Raw genomic sequence first — 14,000 nt, forward strand, 5'->3', positions numbered from 1 at the left:
TTTTAATCATTTTGCTTCAGATGGTATTTTCTTACTATAAGGTGTGAATGTAGATATATCGAAGTTTTAGACACTTTTATTTTGACATTTTGGCAATTAGAGGGTTTGTTTCTAGGGGAAAAAAAAAAATCAAACCCCATGACTGGATAATATATTTTCATGTTTCTTTCAGTTAACCTTGTAAAGAAAAGAGAAAAAGGAAGGAAGGGAGGGAGGAAGGGTGGGAGACAGAGAGGCTTGGAAAGTTGCTTTTTATACCATCCTCAGTGGCGCCTCCTGGTGGCAGCTACCTTGGGGTTAGGTTCCAAAATAAAATAGTCTCTGGGCAACATGCCCTACAAATCTAGCTTATTTGTGGATAACAAATGTCACACTCATTATCTTCTTTTTTCTCATGCAAACAAACAGATACAGCATTTAAATATCAGGCACATTTAGAGAAATTTATTTTTGTTTACTTTTTAAAGGCTGTATGAAGGGCTCAGCTGATTTTACAAGAAATTAATATTCATTCATTCAACAAACATCTAGTGAGTACTTTTTTCATGCCAGAACTGTGACTGTTCAGACATAATATATTTCTATATTTTCTATATTCACATTAATTTTTTTCTTTTTTAAAAATTAATTTCATATTTTGGTAATTACTTTAGGGTGAGTTGAATAAAATAATAAAAGTACAATATTTAAATTTCTTTCTTTCTTTTTTTTTTTTTTTTTGCATGAGGGACTTTCTGATAAACTCAAGGATGACAGAAATTGAAGAATAAAAGGAGGATGAAAGGAACAGTATGGGAGCATTGACTAGATCTTTGTGGAAGTGCCATTGTGTTCGGAAGTGGGCATCAGCCTCCTGGGTAGCTCAAATAGTTCTGCCCTCTGAAGGTTGATGGCTTCCCTGCGCTCCCTTCACTTAGAATAATAGTGAGTCACTGGGCACAGTTCCAGCTCAAAGCAGAACTTTGGAAAGAGCATTTTTTATACCTTTTTCTCTTTTCCTAGTGAATCACATGAAGCTCTCTTATAGTTTGAGGGTCCCCAATTAAGAAGGACATTGAACCAATTGAGTAAAGGAGTTTGATGTATCAGTGACATTCTTCATAATCTAGGCTGCAGACTTGGAGAAAAAATACTCAGTCTGTGCACAATCTAGGTAATACATTTCCTCAAATTGTCCACAATATTTGGGCTGTGGAAAGTGGCATCTGAAGGGCCAAGGGAATTATGTTGCCACTGCACTGGTCACCCTATCGGAGACTCCCCTCTTAAGAAAGCTGCTTACACTTTTAGGAACGCCGCTCTTCCTAATGGCCTGAGTGAGCCATACTGATGATGAAGTTTTATTTTTTAAAAGAGGTACTAGTTATTATGCAAAAAGACAAAACTTATGCTGAGCAAACAAGCATCTCTAATCTTGTGATTTCTTTTGGTGCCATACTATTACCTCCAGATGTATTGGTCATTTCTTAGAGGAGATTTTGTCAATGGACTAGACCAGGCTCCTCGCCCTAGCATTTGTCTTGTGTTCAACTCTTGTCATTAACGTTTTTCTTTAATGTGGCCAACACTTCACTCTAGATGTGATATTCTTCTGCTTGTTTTGGAATTCTGATAAACATCTTTCCCCAGTGACTGAGCTGTATTTACCTAGAGATTGCCAAGTGAACATGCTTTCCTAAGGTTTCCTCACTCACACAGGAAGAACTACAACAAAGTATTGGCTCATCACAAGGCTTTGGATGCAGGAGAGCTTCAAGGCTTGAGGATTGTTTTAACAGTTCTTTTATTAACCAAAGCCAAAACTCAAAAATTTGTGTTTGTTGAATGAATGAATGAATTCAGTAGTCATGGATTCCTTGCAGTAAGCCGAACTTCATAGCAGATCCCTGGAATGCAGAATAAAATCAGACAGTCACTGACTTCAAGGGACAGGGACTGAGACACACATATAAATACATAATTACAGTCCAGAGTGATAGTTGCCAACTGTAGTGCCACCAAAGAGAGAGAGACAGAGCAAACAGCCTGGAGAAATCAGGAAACGGAAAATAGGAGTCTTGGCAGTAGCCTTTAATCTTTTAATTAAGGCATCACTAATTCCTCAATATTATTTTCAAGTTATTTCTTTCATATGTCCCTTGCTTGCTTTTGCAGGCTCAACACAATCGGCTACGAGTAGTGAAATCATGGCTTTAAAATGCATTTTGATAGGACTTCATTCTGTGTACTAGTTTACCAACCGAACAAGCATTACTGGGCTCATGGCTTATTTTCTGTTATTTTCTAAGCTTTAAAAAATTTGAAAATTACCCTAGATGAGATCAGGAAATCTATAATATGCCTATGAACCTAGAATATTTAACGAAAGACATTGTTTTAATCTCCTCAGTCTTTCCCTTTTTCTAATATCTTATATTTTCCTAGACAATCATGCACTTTATTCAGGTTTTAAAATATATTTCCATAAAGTTGAAACAATGATTATCTAAATTTCCTCTTTATTATGGTTCATTCTCAATACCAATCCTAATTTTGTGATTTTGTGCTTTTTCCTAGATTTTAAAGTTAAGTTTACCTAGTGATTGATTTTTTCCAAAGAACAGTATTCTGAATTCATTTACTAAAGTTATTGTTTTTATTTATTAACTTCTGCTTGTATATTTATTACTTCTCTCCTGCCACTTTTTTTTTTGTTTATTTTGCTTCTTCTTTTTCAAATATTTTTGTGTGGAATACTTAATTCCTTTTTTTTTTTTTTTCCATATATCTTCTTACTTAATTTAAAGCTCTGGGTTTCTTTGTGTGCCAAATTTTAGCCATTTCCCATAGTATGTAATTTTTATTTTGGTTTCTTTTTTTTATTCAAGAGTTTTTAGAGAAATTTTCACCCAAATTTCAGGTCAGGGAGTTTTTTTTTTCACAAATTTATAGTCTTGTTTCATATTAAGCATAAATTTTGGACTGCTTTACTTACCCTTATGGAACTTATTGAAAGTTTTCCTTATGGAATAATATATTTTCATACTTAGGAAATATTTCAGTGACATTCGTACAAAGGTATATATCTTCTTTATTAAACATACTATTCTATACATTTTATTAGTATAAATGAACTACTTCATTTTGTCAAAATTTTCAAATGCTTCTGACCTGCCTGTGGTATATCTTTATCATATTGTATGTGAAAGTTCTTTGAAGGAATCAAAAACTGCTTGGTCCAGGCTACCAAAAAGTATTGACCAGCGCTGTGGAGAGTTCAACAGGTTTACAAAGAAAAGGAAGAGGTTTAATGTTCAAATAATTTTACCTAATTAATTTTGGTTAACAAAAATTAAAAACTGCCTTATTCTGGGTTTCTCACGACCTTTAAGATGTTAAATATGAATTGAATATCCCTAATGGGAAGTTGTATTGTGGAACAAGTAAAGTAAGACAATTATCAGTTAAGCGTCTGCCTTTAGCTCAGGTCATGATCCCAGGGTCTTGGGATCGAGCCCCACGATGGGCTCCCTGCTCAGCGGGGAGCCTGCTTCTCTCTCCCTCTCCCTCTGCCTGCCGCTCCCCCTGCTTGTGTTCTCTGTCTGTCAAATAAATAAATAAAATGTTTAAAAAAATATTTGACAGTCAACAAAGTTATGAATAAAGCCAAACTAAGTCTGTGACAGAATTCCTGTTGAGCTGCTTTAGATTGGTGATCATGGAAAACCCTGTATTCTTTAATCAGCCTATTTCCTAATGACTTAGTACAGAAAATCTGCTAGGTAGGCTGATAGTCTCAGGCAAGCATAAGAGCCTGAGAGGTTCAGAAGAAATGCTGAGCACCAATCTGTAATAAGTAGAATCAGCTTCTGGTTCGTCTGAAACCAGGAAATAGTAGTTCTGTTTAGACAATATTTTCTATTCTCCTGTGTTCAATGGAGACAAACACTGACTTAATTTCTTAAATTGACACATGAAATCAAATTCACATGTAAACATGTTTATGACAGAAAATTAAAGGTTTGGTATTGGAAATGTTTAACTGGTATTTAGTAGAGCTTTTTCAAAAATAACAGTAACAACAAAAATATTTCTCAGTTTATCATATGTGATCATGTCAATTCATGATCATGTGGCCCTGATTAAGTTAAAATTAGCACTTTCTTTTAATATATATGATAATTGCAAGAAAATATAAAAGAACACATTTTAAAGCACATTTGAGAGTATGTATCTCAAGATAGATATTTACTAGATCTCACAAAATTATCAGAAAAAATACAAAAAATTACATTCTAGTGTTAAATTCTGTTACATTGTTCTCTGTTTTATTTAATCTTTTTATAAGTAATTGTTCCTGATGATATTGTTTTTGAGAGGGGAAAAATGCATTAATAAAAGAAGGTGCAGTAATGTAATTTTTAGATTTTCAAAAAGCCATGTGCAAATATCCCTACTAAATATATTAAACTTTTAGTCAAAAGCAAATATTAATATCTGCAATTTGTGATAGGTTGGTGGAAGAATGGATTTTTATAAATTTTATCAATAGAAGAAGCTGTCTGATTTTGCATCACTTTGAATGCTACTGGTATAAATGTTTTTCAAATATTAATTTACAATTTGTATTTCTTCTGCTGTGGTATTCATCCTAAAATAGTGGGCATGGATTCTCCTTGGGTCCTTTTGAAGATCATCTAGATGCTACTGTAATTTTCTTTCAAATCTTAAACTGGAGCATAGTTATATCATCAGATTTAAAAGAATTTGGGAGGAACTGGGACCATGGATCATCCCAAGGGTGGAAACTCAGATCTGCATGGTAGTTTCCTCATTGCTTCTATGAAAGTTCTATACCAAGGGTCAAGTTTCCATTTTGGTCTAGCCTGAAATTAAAGTACGTGGTGAGTTTTATATCTTTCCAAGTCTTGTTGTCCTGCATGTTGGGAAATATCTCTGTAGCATGTGGGATAGGCTATGTCACATGGCAGCCCTGCCATTCCCAAGTTTGGTGTGACCACTGACTGCTGTTGTGACAGAATAATATCCCATCCCGCCCCCGTATTCTTTCTTCATTTCAGCAATTAGTCGTTTAAACTAAGAGCTATGTTTAAATCTTCTTTCATTATATCCAGTGTCAATGCACTTTCTTCAAAGGGAAAAGAGCTAAAATTTATCTTTTACTATTTTCTCTGAATATGTGAGACTTCTTTTTTTAATATTTTATTTATTTGAGAGAGACAGAAATAGTGAGAGAGAGCACAAGTGGGAAGGAGGGGGAGAAGCAGACTCCCCTCTGAGCAGGGAGCCCAACCTGGGGCTCGATCCCAGGACTCTGGGATCATGACCTGAGCCAAAGGCAGATGCTTAACTGACTGAGCCACCCAGGCGCCCCTAGGTGAGACTTAAAACTCATGTAGTGTTTATTCTTAAATTTTACATTTTATGGGTGGTACCTCACAACGGTAGCATTAATTTAATTAAAATAATTCCTTTAAGAAATACCATGTGGGCCTTTGAATTGAGTTCTATCATGTGAAGGGGGAGTGGGGAGATGTTGTGGCAACAGACAATAAAATGATAGTTAGGCACCTATATAAAAGTACATTCGTTTTTTATTTCTACATAATAAATGACCACAATCTTAGTTGCTTAGAACAACACATATTTATTATTTCACAGTTTCCATGGGTCAAGAGTCTGGGCGCAGCTTAGCTGGGTCCTCTAACTGCTTATTGTCTTACAAAGCAGCAGTCAAGGTGTTAGCTGGGCTGTATTCTCATCTAGTGGCTTAACTGGGAAAGACTACACTTCAAAAAATCATTCAGGTTGTTGGCAGAACTCATTTCCTTGCAGCTGCATGAGGACACCAGCTTCTGGCTGGCTCTTGCCCATGTGCCACACTAGGGTCCTAGAAGCTGCCCACAGTTCCTTCACAGGTGCTCTTTTCCAGTGTGGCTGCTTACTTCGCTAAGCCAGCAAGATGAGTCTTTCATCTCAAGGAGAGCCAAATCCTCCCTTAAGAACTCTTGATTTAGTCAGGCCCTCCCAGAAATATATTCCTTTTGATGAATTCAAACTCAACTGATTTGGGAACTTTCTTCTTCTTCAATATCCGTTCACCTTTGTCATTTTCTATTGGCCAGAAGGTATTCACAGACCCCAGTCACACCCAAGAGAAAGGGATTATTCAAGATATAAGTACCAGGAGGCAGGAATCATAGCAGACCCCTCTTAGAATACTTCCTACCACACCAAGTCACCATTTTCCCCGAATATGTATCTGTATATATTTAACTTCATGTGTCTAAAATTTAATTTTTAATTTAAATGGTGAAATTTATTTTAGGGGAAGAGATAAGTTTATTTGGGGGGAAACATTACTATTATACAAAATTTTCAAGATCTTATTCAACTTTCTAAAAGAATGCAGGTTGTTAAAAATATACTCACCAACATCCATGAAATGTTTATGAACCAAGTATTCATTTTATTTCTTTAATATTCTGACAGTTTCATCATACCACTTATTTTTTTTTTCAGCCTAAATTTCAAATGCCGTGCTTCCTCTCCATACAAAATACACATTACTTTCCAAATTATGAAAACAAAGCACTAAGAGAATGACCCATCTCAAATATGCATGAATGTCTAAGAAATAGTCCTTCTGTTGTGTTTTGTTTATTTCTTTCTTCTCCCAGTGATTCCACAGGTCAGTGACTTCATTTTTTTCAGGTATTCAGTATGGAAATTTTAGAAAAATCAAGGATTAGAATAAGCTATGAAAATCAGTAACACTTACTTCTATGAATTTGACCAAGCAAAAGAAAGGTGATTAAGCACTTTTTAAAGTAGTCTTCCCTTCTCCAGATTGTGCTTCCAGAATCATTCAACATGTCAAGCTGAAGATAGCTGTGGGCATTTTTGCACCCAATGCCACTACTTTTTTTCCCAGATACCCAATAACTACATGAATACAAATGTTATAATGGTCTCTATTTTATTTTACAAAATGGAAGCCATAAACAAGGACAGAGTAGATGTCATCACTGGTGTGATTTCATGCTAACCGGGATTACCATGGAATTTATCAGATGCCAATAAAACCAACTTTTTAGAAATCGTAAACTCACATGGACCACTAGAAGACTCTCTTCGTGAAAGTGGTAGAAATTGCCTCTGACTGCAAGTCAGCTGATCCTAGTAAGAATTGTAGGCAAACTAGCTTCAGGCAAACCCCTCTGTGCTTCCTCTTATTCTGACTTGCCAGTAGGAAGGGTGCAGGAAATTATGGTGTTCATTAAGAAAAGTGCCTTTCAGACATCCCTGGACTCTAGCCCCAAGTGAGCTGACTGCAAGTCTGCCTGTTTTAATGCTGCAAAAAAACAAATTTTGCAAAAAAAAAAAAAAAAAGCAAACAACTTTAACAGCAGGTGGCTGAAGCACAGAAAGCTGTTAAGAACCATTTTTGTCTGTGAAATAAAACATGGTTGCAAGCAGTGTTATTTGCACTTACTGATTTAGTGAAAGAAGTCACCTTATGTTTAATTCAAATTGCAGTCCTGACATGGACAGGCTTAAAACAATCATGTTTTACAAATCCATTTGTTTAAATGATTCTCTTGTTGGCTGTTCACACTGCGCCCTGTGTTGTTATAATATCACTCACTGCGAGTACTATTTAAAGAAGTGAGAAACATGCATTGCTTTAAGCAACAGAGGTTGGACTTAGTAGAAAAAAGGCAAAACATAGGGTCCACTAATTTCAAGGCACCACATAGTGACCATTAAGTTCAACGTGCATCTTTGTCATTTCCTTAGCCTGCTTCAACTGTTAGTTTTCTATTCCCACTGCTGAGTTTAAGGTTTGGCTATGTGCATAATTTGATGGCCATATCTTTTTTTTTTTTTTTTTTTTTTTTTTTGTCCTTTGGGGTTGAGATACGGTATGAAATTGCACAAAACCTTTCAACTAAGTTTCCTGTTAGTTCTATCTGTGTTGGACATCACAATGCTGTCCAAAAACTTTATTTCTATACTTTAGAGGCTAAAGGTCTGTCCTGTGTGGGAAAAAATGCTTGTCCAAAGTTGGCGAGATATTGTAGACTAATTCTCCGCAGTCCAATTATTCTTATGATTTACATTAGAAAATCTCCTTGAAATTGCTAAGAAATTACTGCAAATTAAGTTTTTGCCCACTTTGCAGGAGTAATTCTGATCTTGGTTGCCTCCATGGAAGCCTCTCTGATGTCATTTGTGAAGTCCTGTAAGTGAAAGTGGAGAGAAAGGTTGAATAAACCCCCTCAGAGTCTAAATACTAATAGGCAGAAAGTGAATCTTGTTTTGGTGCGGTTTAAAACTCCAGTTAGAACAGACAGCTGATGCATGTGTGTAGAATTAGGAACCCCAGATACACGATGCTGCTTAGAGCCTGAAGAGTCTGGTAGGAAATCCCAGTGTCAGTTGCCCAGGGAAGGGCACGGGAAAAACCTCACTATACAGATAAACTGAGTGACTATTAGATACAAAACTCAGATTGAAGAGGAATCCACAGCTACTCAGTACGGTGCTTGCTGGCTTGATTTTCTTTCTTTCTTTTTTTTCTTTTATTTTCCCTCTTGATAGGCAAAAGACATCAATCCCCTCAAGTCCATTCTACCCCAAACAAATCACATACATGTAACTATTAAAAAAAATAAAATAAAATAAAACAACACAGCAACAACACAACAGTGGTCTTAGTGTCAGATAAGCTCCAGTTTGCATCCCCAATCTTCCACTTCCTTCACTACATAACCTTGGGCGATGAGCAGACTCTAGGAATCTCAGGTTCTTAATCTGCACAAACTGAGATAACACCCCGCCACACACACATATGCCATGAGGGAGTAAATGAAATAAATTACCAAATCACCTACAAGAATGCCTCATTCATTGGATTCTTTCGTTCCTGGACTTGTAAAGCTGAAGGTCATGGGAATCACCCCTTCATGAGACCCTGCCTGAGCACCTGCTACACTCTCCATGACATACATCTCCACTTGCATAGAAATCATTCTTTTGTCCATATCTGTATGAGCTAAACACATCTTTTGAAAAGTAAATGAGCTTTCATACTGTGACATCAGCGACATGGCCAAATAAGATGTCTCTCGCTTGTATCCTCCCTCAACAACAATTTGGCATCCATCCACAGATAGAGGTGCCTTTCTGGGAGCTCTGGGATTCAGCACCATACACCAAGGGAACAGAAGGACTCTCGCTCACCCTTGTGTTGGGTACTAGGCATACAGACCTCAGGCACAGCTGTGGACCCTGCAGTAGCTGTAAACCAGCCCCAGCCCTCTTGGCAGCAGTCTGGAAGCCCCTGGAGAATGCTGTCTCAGACAGTCAGCCATGGTGAGAGAGCCTTTGTGGAAGTCCAGGTTTCCAGAGGAGAAGTTTTAGCGCACCACTGGAGCAAAAATAGATACGTTTGGACACGCTGGAGAGGGTGAGAGGAACAGATTCACTTTTTCTGCATCACCCTTCCTCCAAAGTGGCACAGCTCAGTGCCAAGAGATACCTTCTCAGCCTGTAATATTTTCCCCCAACTGTATGGGAAGCTACCAGAGGCCCATTTCTCTCTGGCCCCATCTAGAGTACTGAGTCTTGAGCTGCATGACTGGGGAGCAGGTAGAGGCTGGTAGGGCAGCAGGTAGGACTCTTAGAGGGCATTAAAGGGACAGAGACCCTACTAACTGCCTCACAGATTACATCAAAAAACCCACCTAGGAGCCGCTGGGGATGCCTCACTCACAGATCCCCCCAGATGACACACAGGCAACCCCAGAGCTCTGTGCATCTCACTCATACCTCTACTCCCCCCACTCTGTGGCCAGCTCCCTGGGCACACTTCTAATCTCCGTGAGAGCAAGCTTTGGCCCAGGGCTAGCAAGCATGCTCAGAAAGCCAGCTGAATCTGTGGGCCAGGGAGAGCCCACAAACTTGAGCTTCGCCTCTGCCCTTGGGAAAGCAAAGGGCAGGTTGTGGGCACATGGTCTGGTGTGCTGCAAGATGGAGAGGGTATCCAAACTTAAAATACTGCCACAAGAGGGAGCAAGGAGCGTGGAGCAGGCTTATTCACAGAAGGTTTGAGAAAGCCTCAGAATCCCTAGCAGAGATAAAGAAAGGTGTATCTCTCCAGAGGTTAGTCAGTACAGGTTGGGGGAGGTGACTGGTACTTCACATTTGAAGACAGCAACAGAAAACTTCAAGACTTCAAACTGAGAAATCTTCTGCACAGCAAAAGAAACAACAAAACGAAAGGCAGCCTATAGAATGGGAGAAAATCTTTGCAAATCATATCTGATAAGGGTTTATGACCCAATATACATAAGGAACTCCTACAACTCAATAACAAAAGCACAAATAATCTGATTAAAATGGGTGGAGGAACTGAACACACATATTTCCAAAGAAGACATACAGGTGGCCAACAAGTACAAAGAAGATGCTCAACATCACAGATTGGGAATATGCCAATCAAAACCATTCCATTCCTAGCAACAAATAACCTGAAATTCAGTCACTTCCTTTGTTCCTTTTTTCATCGAGTAAATCATTTTTTACTATCTCCAAAGCACATTGAGATAATTGTTGTAGGAGGTACAAAAATGAATCAGCTTGTGCTTGCCATCTAATAGATGAACCAACATATATAAATATGTATTAAAGACATGAAAAAATGTTAAGAGCCTTAAAAGAAGTAGCGATGTGTTACACTATTAATGAGGCAAAACAATTCGATAGGTATATACCACGGTTCCTGGGATTAGAATTCTGCATATTGAACTCATATTGAAAAACTGCAAGCTCATGAAGAAAGCACAGAGAGCATTACACAGTCCGTTGTTCCCATGCCTCACCAGATGAGGAGGCAGAGCATTGAATTGTTTCTTGTTTGAACCTCTCAGCATTTAAATCTTTGTATGTATCTTGCACATGATAGAAATCAAAACATGAATGAAGGAACAAATGGGAATAAGACAAAATTGATAAGGCAAGAATGAAGATGGTGTAGACTCAGTTGGCATAATGAGAGATTTCCCCTGTCTTTCCCCCATTAAAAATTTACTCAGTCATACCCTGTCCTTGGACGACAGCAGATTAAATCCTGGCCTCGATTTCCCAGGCAGCTGAGTTAAAAGATGCCATGTTCTCAGAGTTGGCAAAATAATTTCTATGACCTTCAAGAATTTGCATGTGAATAAATATATAAATATGCATAAGTAGGTCTATCCTCTACTGTAGTGGTATTACATTTAGAAAAGAAATTTTCAAACTGTCTCATAACTTATAAAAATCATCTTTAATATTCAATGTTGATACCTTAACTCTGATAATAAGTTGTGGTCAAACTGTAGAACCTAATGTTTTTAAAGTGACAAAATTTTAAGCCTGCAGTTGCTATCCTGAAGACAAATATAGTTGTGATTGGACATTCATTGTCACTCAGCCAGAAGGTTGTCATTAAAATAAATTGACAATGGGAACGTTGGCTGAGTTCTCAAATGGAAGCTTCATCTGTTTGGAAAACCTCTCTGTGACCTATCAGCATCTATCTTGACAGATTCTAGAATGAGAGTGAAAGGGATCTTGGCTCATACGAAGAAAGGTGCCCCTTGGAAGTCAAATTATAAAGTAACCTCAATATGACTAATAAATCTGGCCCAACCCTTTCATTCCTTAATTACCTACCTAAATGTAACAAGGAAATGTGTGCCGCAATATACCATTCTTACTACGTTTCACTAATATTTTATAAGAGAAAACTGAACGCTCAGGTTTTTAGGATATATGAATAGGATTAAATGAACAAATACATACAAAACATTTAGATTTCTGTCTACACATGTAAGTACTCAATAAATGTGGCTGTTGCCATTAGTTAAGTACACTTAAAAATGGTCATTTAATAAAATAAATGCTTTTTGTTTGTTTTGTTCATCTTTAGTCAAATTTTAGGTGAAAATGTGAAATTTTCATACATTGAAAATGTAATTACGATTTTATAATATAATTATAATTTCTTTTATGTACTATCGACCATAATTTTATAATACAAGGTATATATTTGTATTCTATAGATTATACTGTATTATAAAATTATGTTATTAAAATTATATTTTAATATTTCCTAAACTTATTTCACAGCTACAATAACCTTGTTAAGTCCCTGAGAAAAATTCTATGATAGCCTCCTTTTTTAGACAAGGATTGGTATCTAGGAGAAGTTGTGAGTGTCCAGACGTACACAATTATTTTAGTCCTTTAGGACCAGTGGCAAGCCTAGGTATCTCCCTACCACCTGTTTGGTCTGGTAGTGATGCCGCAAAACTGGGCATTTTGTTTGCCTTATTTTGCTTTGTTAATAAGTGAAAAAGCAACATGGTATACTGAAAAGAGCTTTTGGGGCAAACGGACCTGGGATTGAATGCTTTCTCTACTGCTCGGATAAGAATTACTTTCATTTACTAAGTACCTCTTCTATGACAGATAATTCGTGGACATTTTAGTTAATTTTTAGAACAATTCTGCAATATAAATGCTGCTGCTCTCCTTTTATAGATGGGAGGACTGAATTGAGCCTCAAAAAAAAAAAAAAATCACTTTGTAGAAGTCAGGTAGCCAGTATGGTCTGAATTACAAACTGGTCCTCTGCATTTTATCATTCTGACTCCGGTCAAACTGTGTACTAATGCTTGTACAATACAGTTTGCTTCATTGAGCCTTAGTTTCTTCCTTTGTAAAATGGTAATAATATGATCCACTTCCCATGGTTTTTGTGAGGGTTAAATAAAAATATATCTATAGAATTTACCACAAAGCCTATCAATAGTAAGAATTCAAAAACATTGGTTGCTCTTATTTTAGCCAGCTCTATCATTACCTTTTGTTTATAGAAATATTATTTAAACTTATAAGCCATTTAGTGTTTTAAAGAAGCCTTGCATTTGGCTAAATTTTGCAGGGACCAATCAAGTATTCACTTCATAGTGGGTTAGTAACAGACAGAGACTTTTTGATGCTACTTTATGTTTAACATCAACTGTGACCAAAAATTATGTGGAATGCAAATTCTTTATTTATTTACCTTAAGAAAGTATCTTTAGATGTAATCTTATGTAAGAGCCAGGTATTTTCAGAAAATCTTCTGAAAAATAAACGTTTTCCTCACCAAATTCTATAACTTAAATATTGCTTTACTTGCTGCCAAGTAAAGATTGCTGTTAAGCTTGCAGCTCTTGTGTCTTTAGAGAACATTGTGGAATCAGATCTCTGTTTCCAAGTCTACACACATTTATTTGATAAATTATAAATTTCAAAAAAAACATGTAGTTTTACAGATCTGTAGAAATCTGAGAAGCATCCTTTTGGTCTTTGTGAAACTAAATAAAATGTTCAGTTTCAAATAAGAACAAGTTTAAAAGTGATTAGGCATTTGCTTGTTTTTCAATTGCATATCAAATTTGCATTAGACCACTTTATACATGTTTCTGTGTTCTCTTTATAAAAAAAATCACAGACCTCTTTATATCTTTCAAAATTTGCTATTTATGTATTTTTCTATATTTGCAAATTCAAAATTTGGCCTGTTTTAATTAATATTGACACTTATCAAATTAAATATTCATTGCAAACTATTAAAAAATATGTTAAATGGATTCAAGGTAACATTAAGTATTCAGCCTGTTTCTGAAGCAGACTTAGGAAGACACACAGTGAATTTCTTGCCCCCAAATGCTGCATTGTATTTATATGTAAGTTTGTTCAATATTCTCTTTAAACATATGTTTGAAACATTTGAATGACATCTTCTGTTCTAACACTCAATGGAAATTTAGGGCTGATAAGGACTTCTCAGATCATCAAATACAATAATTTTATTTAATAGGTGAAGAATCTGAGAAAAAGAGAGGCTAAATTAGAACCACAGAGCTAATTAAGCTATGAGCTACAGCTAGAAACCAGGGTTCTTG

The sequence above is a fragment of the Phoca vitulina genome, unplaced genomic scaffold (genome assembly GCF_004348235.1).
Source record: "Phoca vitulina isolate PV1807 unplaced genomic scaffold, GSC_HSeal_1.0 scaffold27, whole genome shotgun sequence".
In the NCBI taxonomy this organism is placed as follows: domain Eukaryota; kingdom Metazoa; phylum Chordata; class Mammalia; order Carnivora; family Phocidae; genus Phoca; species Phoca vitulina.